General features: G+C 54.7%; 1 protein-coding gene and 1 long non-coding RNA gene across 2 annotated transcripts in view; one reads left to right on the forward strand and one right to left on the reverse strand.

Annotated features, from left to right (window-relative positions):
* Positions 1-5,468, reverse strand: part of LOC142825927 (ribonuclease pancreatic-like) — a 42,659-nt gene that overhangs the window by 22,515 nt on the left and 14,676 nt on the right. The gene's annotated exons all lie outside the window — the stretch shown is intronic.
* The window catches only part of LOC142825928 (uncharacterized), a 31,982-nt gene that overhangs the window by 16,815 nt on the left and 9,699 nt on the right, over positions 1-5,468 (forward strand). The gene's annotated exons all lie outside the window — the stretch shown is intronic.

Raw genomic sequence — 5,468 nt, forward strand, 5'->3', positions numbered from 1 at the left:
CCAGCCGCCAGCACCACCCGCCCTGCTACTATAGCCTGGACCCGGGCGCAACCGAACCGACTTCCCGGCCTCAGGCTCTCCTCGAAACGCGTGTGTCTGAAACCCCGAAATCCCAAGAGCCACCCGAGGCCTCCCGTTATTCCGCACCAGCCAGGCATCGTGGGCGGAGCCGGAGGGTGTTTCTCTCTAGCCTCGCTCCTAAGGAATGACCCATCGCTAGCTTGGGAGCAAGGGGAAGGGGGGGGACACCACCGGAGCTCTGCGCACACCCACAGTTCTGCGCTCAGACTGGACCAGGATTTGATTTTTTCTCGTGATGAATGTTAAATTCCCCCTTGTCTCTAAGCCGAAAGAGGAACAGGAACGAATGAACAAATCGAGCGACGTACGGAGGAATTCAGCAGGTGTTCGGTGGGTGGGGAGGTGGGTTCTTACACGCAGCGGGTGAATGTATCAGACAGGGTTATCACGCAGCCAGCCCCCGAGCCCCCAAACTCGGCATGCCAGATGCTGGGACTAGAGGCGACGCGCCAGATCCCCAGGCAAGGGCCTTGCTCCGGTCACGCCGTCTGGACGATCGGGCGCCGGCCGCTTCGGCGGTTTGTGTCGGCAGTGGAGGTGAACAGAGCGAGGGAAAGCGAAGAGGCTCTCTCGTCGGTTTGTTGAGGGTCTCCGTTCTCATCGGGTCAGGGGAGCTGGACTAGCCAGTTGCTCAGCTCTCGGGTTATCGTAAAAACGCTTCAATATTCGACGTTGTTGAGACAAAAAAGGGATCCTGAGGGTCGTTCATGGCAGCTCAGGAGGAAAGGAAATTGCATCGGTAAAGGCTTGTTCATATGGGTGGAGCTGGGGCGGATGACAGTTTTGCGGGGCCCAGGGCAGCACAATTTCGTGGGGTCCCCCCTTTGGAGAGAAAACAGGAAAAAGGCGTCAAATGCGACATCGAAGCTATTTTCATATTAAATGTGAATTGCGTGAATTCGATAGAAACTTAATTTAGTTGGATGTTGAGACGGGGGGCAGAGGGTGTGTGGGTGTTGGGACTTGGGGGGCAGTCAGCGTGTGGGTGTTGAGACTTGGGGGGGCAGGCAGCATTAGGTGTTGGGATTTGGGGGGGACAGGCAGTGTGGGTGCTGGGATTTGGGGGGCAGGCAGTGTGTGGGTGTTGAGACTTGGGGGGCAGGCAGCGTGTGGGTGTTGAGACTTGGGGGGGCAGGCAGCATTAGGTGTTGGGATTTGGGGGGGACAGGCAGTGTGTGGGTGTTGGGGTTTGGGGGGGACAGGCAGTGTGTGGGTGTTGGGACTTGGGGGCCAGGCAGCGCCTGTGTGCTGGGATTTGGGGGGCAGGCAGCGTGTGGGTGCTGGGATTTGGGGGGCAGGCAGCATGTGGGTACTCGGGTTGGGGGGCAGGCAGCATTAGGTGTTGGGACTTGGGGGGCCAGGCAGCGCGTGTGTGCTGGGACTTGGGGGGCAGGCAGTGTGTGGCTGTTGGGACTTGGGGGGCCAGGCAGTATTAGGTGTTGGGATTTGGGGGGCAGGCAGTGTGTGGCTGTTGGGACTTGGGGGGCAGGCAGTGTGTGGCTGTTGGGACTTGGGGGGCCAGGCAGTATTAGGTGTTGGGACTTGGGGGGGCAGGCAGCGTGTGGGTGCTGGGACTTGGGGGGGCAGGCAGCGTGTGGGTGCTGGAGTTTGGGGGGCAGGCAGCGTGTGGGTGCTGGGATTTGGGGGGCAGGCAGTGTGTGGGTGCTGGGACTTGGGGGGCAGGCAGGGATGGCGCACAGATGGGCCATAGGGGGACCAGCGGGCAGGGGTGTCTGACTCATCAGACAGGCCAAAATGACTATTTCAGCCTCTCGACCTGCTCCTGGCTGGGCGGGGGCAGCTGGCAACTCCCCCTGCTCCCAGGGACGTGTGTGTGTGTGGGGGGGGGGCTGTCTGTGGAGCTGGGTCGCGCTGCACCCACGAGTGGGGGGAGGTGGGGACTGGCGGGAGGAGCCGGGGTCTCCCTGGCGGGCGGGTCGCTCTGCCCCCAGGCGCGGCGGGAAAGGGGTCTGGGCTCCCCCCGGGGGAGAGACCGCGCCACCCCCAGCCTCTCTCTGGGCGGGGCAGGAGGGCGGAGCAGGGGGATACCCGGGCGCCTCCCTGGCCACGAGCCACCGCGCGCGCCACGGGCTAACGGAGCCGCTCGTGGACCCGCAGCGAAGGGCAGCGGAGGCGGCTCCAGCGGGTCAGGGCCGCAGCGGCAGATTCACGGCAGGGCGAGCGGGGCTGGCGCGGGGCCTATCGAAGCACAGAGCCCGGGGCAGCCGCCCCGCTCGCCCTGCCCTGTATCCGCCGCTGGGTGGAGCTGTACGTGTTCCGTGGTCAGGCTCCCTGAGGGGTTGCAGCGACTTCGCCTGTCGATAATTTGGTTTGTTGGACTGAAATATCTGAGGACCAAGAACGTTTTACAGGGAGTGGCGCCTGGGGAGCCTACGACGAGCCAGACTGTGCTGCGCCATCGGTAGCTCTAGACAGACCGAGCGAGCTGTTGGGAGGGTTTCCTCTTGTGGGGCCCTGCATTGGCTACGTCAGAAAGCACCAGCGAGCAGCAGTCATTACTAATGCCAGTAATGCCATTACTAATGCATGTTTCCTTCAATGGGAAATTGTCACACAGATACAGGTGGGAGATTTTTCTCAAATGTTTATCTGATAAAGTTGGCCTTCCAGCTCTGAGTTTCCGTTAGAATCGGGCTATTGCAGTTGGGCCTAATTGCTATTTCTGATTTTGAAAACCTTCCTCTAAAGGTCTAAAAAGATGCAGAATAATAGGAGTGTTGAGAGGACAATCCTGCAGCATTTCACTGCTCTAGGGGTTTAAAAACCATGTACTGCATAATGCGTGTAGTCCTCAGTCACAGATTTGTCAGGTGGTTGCTGTGACGTTTGTTTGTGAAGAAGGATTTTGAAACCTTTTTGAAAACGACCCGTGTAAAGAAATGGACTTTACTGACATAATCGAAGAATGTGCTGCCAAGAGAGCTAGACAGGGATAATAGACTTAAATACAAATGAAAGTGTTTAATTATTAATGCAGAATTGTGTTTACGAATGAATTACAATATCATTAAAATAAAAATTATCCAACTAAATTAAGTTTCTATCAAATTTATATGAAAATACCCTACAATTTGCACATTTGACGCCTTTTTTCTATTTTTTCTTCTAAGGGGGGCCTGCAATATTGTGCTGCCCTGGGCCCTGCAAAACTCATCCACCCTGACCCAGGCAATTAGCTTGATTGCCCTGATTGCTTCTGGCCAGGTCCCAGTTACAGAGCGGTAACAGAGGAAGGGAGATGCTGGATTCTGTGCAGTGAGGTGCAGACGAGGGGCAGGAGTTTGTTTGGGGTGTCCCTGACTCACTTGTCATCCTGTCTGGCTGGGTTAGGGGGGTGGGGAGGAAGCAGGCTGCATGGGGGGGAGTGAGTCTGTGCCAGGAGGACTATTTGCATGATCACATCACACAGAGTTTACAGAGCGGTTAATGGCTTACCGGGCACAGGGGAAGATTCTTTTCAGAGAAGTTTTTGGAGCGTTGCCGAGATCTAAAAGAATTTTTTAACTCCTGTGTGACTCATTAATACCCGGCTGATTGCATTGAGGCCGGATCTGTGCTACACGGTAGAGTTCTGGCTCTTCTGAGTCCCAAGTAGCAAGTCCTGGGCGTGATGCTCGTGTTGTAGCATGAACCCGCATCTGCAAGTTCTTTGGAACATGCCTCTGTCTACAGCCCCTGAAGCCCGGTGTGAATTTGTTCTGGGGCTTCTTTGAGTTGGTGACACTCACAAGGTGAAAGTTTCAAACCAGGAGAACCTGTTTCTGTTTTGACAGGTCTGTGTCACTTGCTCTTGTGAAGCAGGGAACCTAAACAGCCCCCAGAGAAACTGTGTACGCCGGAGTGAATGCCTTTTACTCTCTTTTCCACTGTCAGTGTTAGAGAAAAGAAGCAATGGTCTGGTAGCACTTTACAGACTAACAACACATGTAGCTGGTGTCATGAGCTGTCGTGGGCACAGCCCACTTCTTCAGACGATCCACGCGTGTTGTTAGTCTACAAAGTGCTACCAGACCATTGGTTGGTTTTTTCTGTACAGACTAACTCAGCTGCCCCCTGACGTACGTTAGGAGAAAGCCTTGCTTTCCTATGCAGAGCCCCGGGGCTGGACGAAGGAGGCAGCCCAGCGGCAATACAAGACTTCGAGCATTGTTGAAACTTTCGCTGAGTTTGTTAAAATTGTAACCCCCTCTGGATTCTCACAGGTTTACAAGAAGCTGTTTTGTTAAACCTTGTTGTCTCTGCTCGCTCTTTCCTTATCTCACCCCGGACCCTCCGCCCCCCCGCGGCTCCATATCCTTGTGCAAAGACCCGTCCCTTCTTGAGCAAAGAACCAATAAACTAATTGTAGCTGGTATAACGATGTGTGAGACTTAAAAACAACAAATGCTTTATGGACTAACACTTTATAGACTAACAGCACATGGAGATGGTACCAGGAGCTGTCGTGGGCACAGCCCCCTTCTTCAGATAAGACTTGTACTGTTGATAGTTCTTTGGAAGCTGCTGTCCAGCCCTCCCCAATGCATTGCAAATAAACCTGATTAGTATCGTCTGTGTGGCTGAATACTCGGGAAAAGAACTCCTCTGCTTCCCAAGTAAATATTGTGTTACTATTTGCAAGGACAGCCTGGCTATTTCTGGTTGCCCCATAGATTTCTTCACCTGGTTTGTGAGTCTTACTGTAAATACTCTGCTTCGCAGGGTGCAGCAGAGGGTCAGGAGGGAATTTTTAGTTTCAGGTGTCCCCCAAGACAAGCTATGGAGCAAACAGCCAAGGCCACAAGAAGAAAGCAGATGGGTAAGAGAAGAACAGAAGGAGCCGGTTGTGTTGCCAGCAAAGAGCAGAAGGCAGAAGTGGATGGATAAATGACGGTTTCAGCAGGAGAAGCAAAGCTGTCTCAGTTCAGGTAAGTCATAGGGACTTATGCCAGGTAATATTTTAATTAGGGGTTGAGAAGAAACAAACGGGTAGACGGAGACCTGGTCTATTCTGCGAACGTATCAGTATAACTATGTCTTGGAGATTGTGTTCACCTGTCTGTCTCACGGCCGTTTGTGTCTCTGTGTGAGTCCATTTGCTCCAGAACTTGCAACAGGAGGAGCTGGGACCATCAGGCTGGGATGCAGCTTCCTCTTCTCCTAACAGGGGCAGGGCTTGGCTGTGCCAGGAGAACGGGCAGTGCCCAGAATGGGATTGTTCCCCGTCACACGGAAAGGAGGGGGCGGTTCAGAGAACACTTATACCGCAGCCTGACCACTGGGGGCGGCCCCCCTGGAGGAGAGTGGCCAGCCTGGTTCCAGCCCCCTCGGTAAGCGTCCAGTGACCAGCCTTCCGCCCATCCCCAATCACACAACCAGATGGTCAC

The sequence above is a fragment of the Pelodiscus sinensis genome, unplaced genomic scaffold (genome assembly GCF_049634645.1).
Source record: "Pelodiscus sinensis isolate JC-2024 unplaced genomic scaffold, ASM4963464v1 ctg48, whole genome shotgun sequence".
NCBI lineage: Eukaryota > Metazoa > Chordata > Testudines > Trionychidae > Pelodiscus > Pelodiscus sinensis.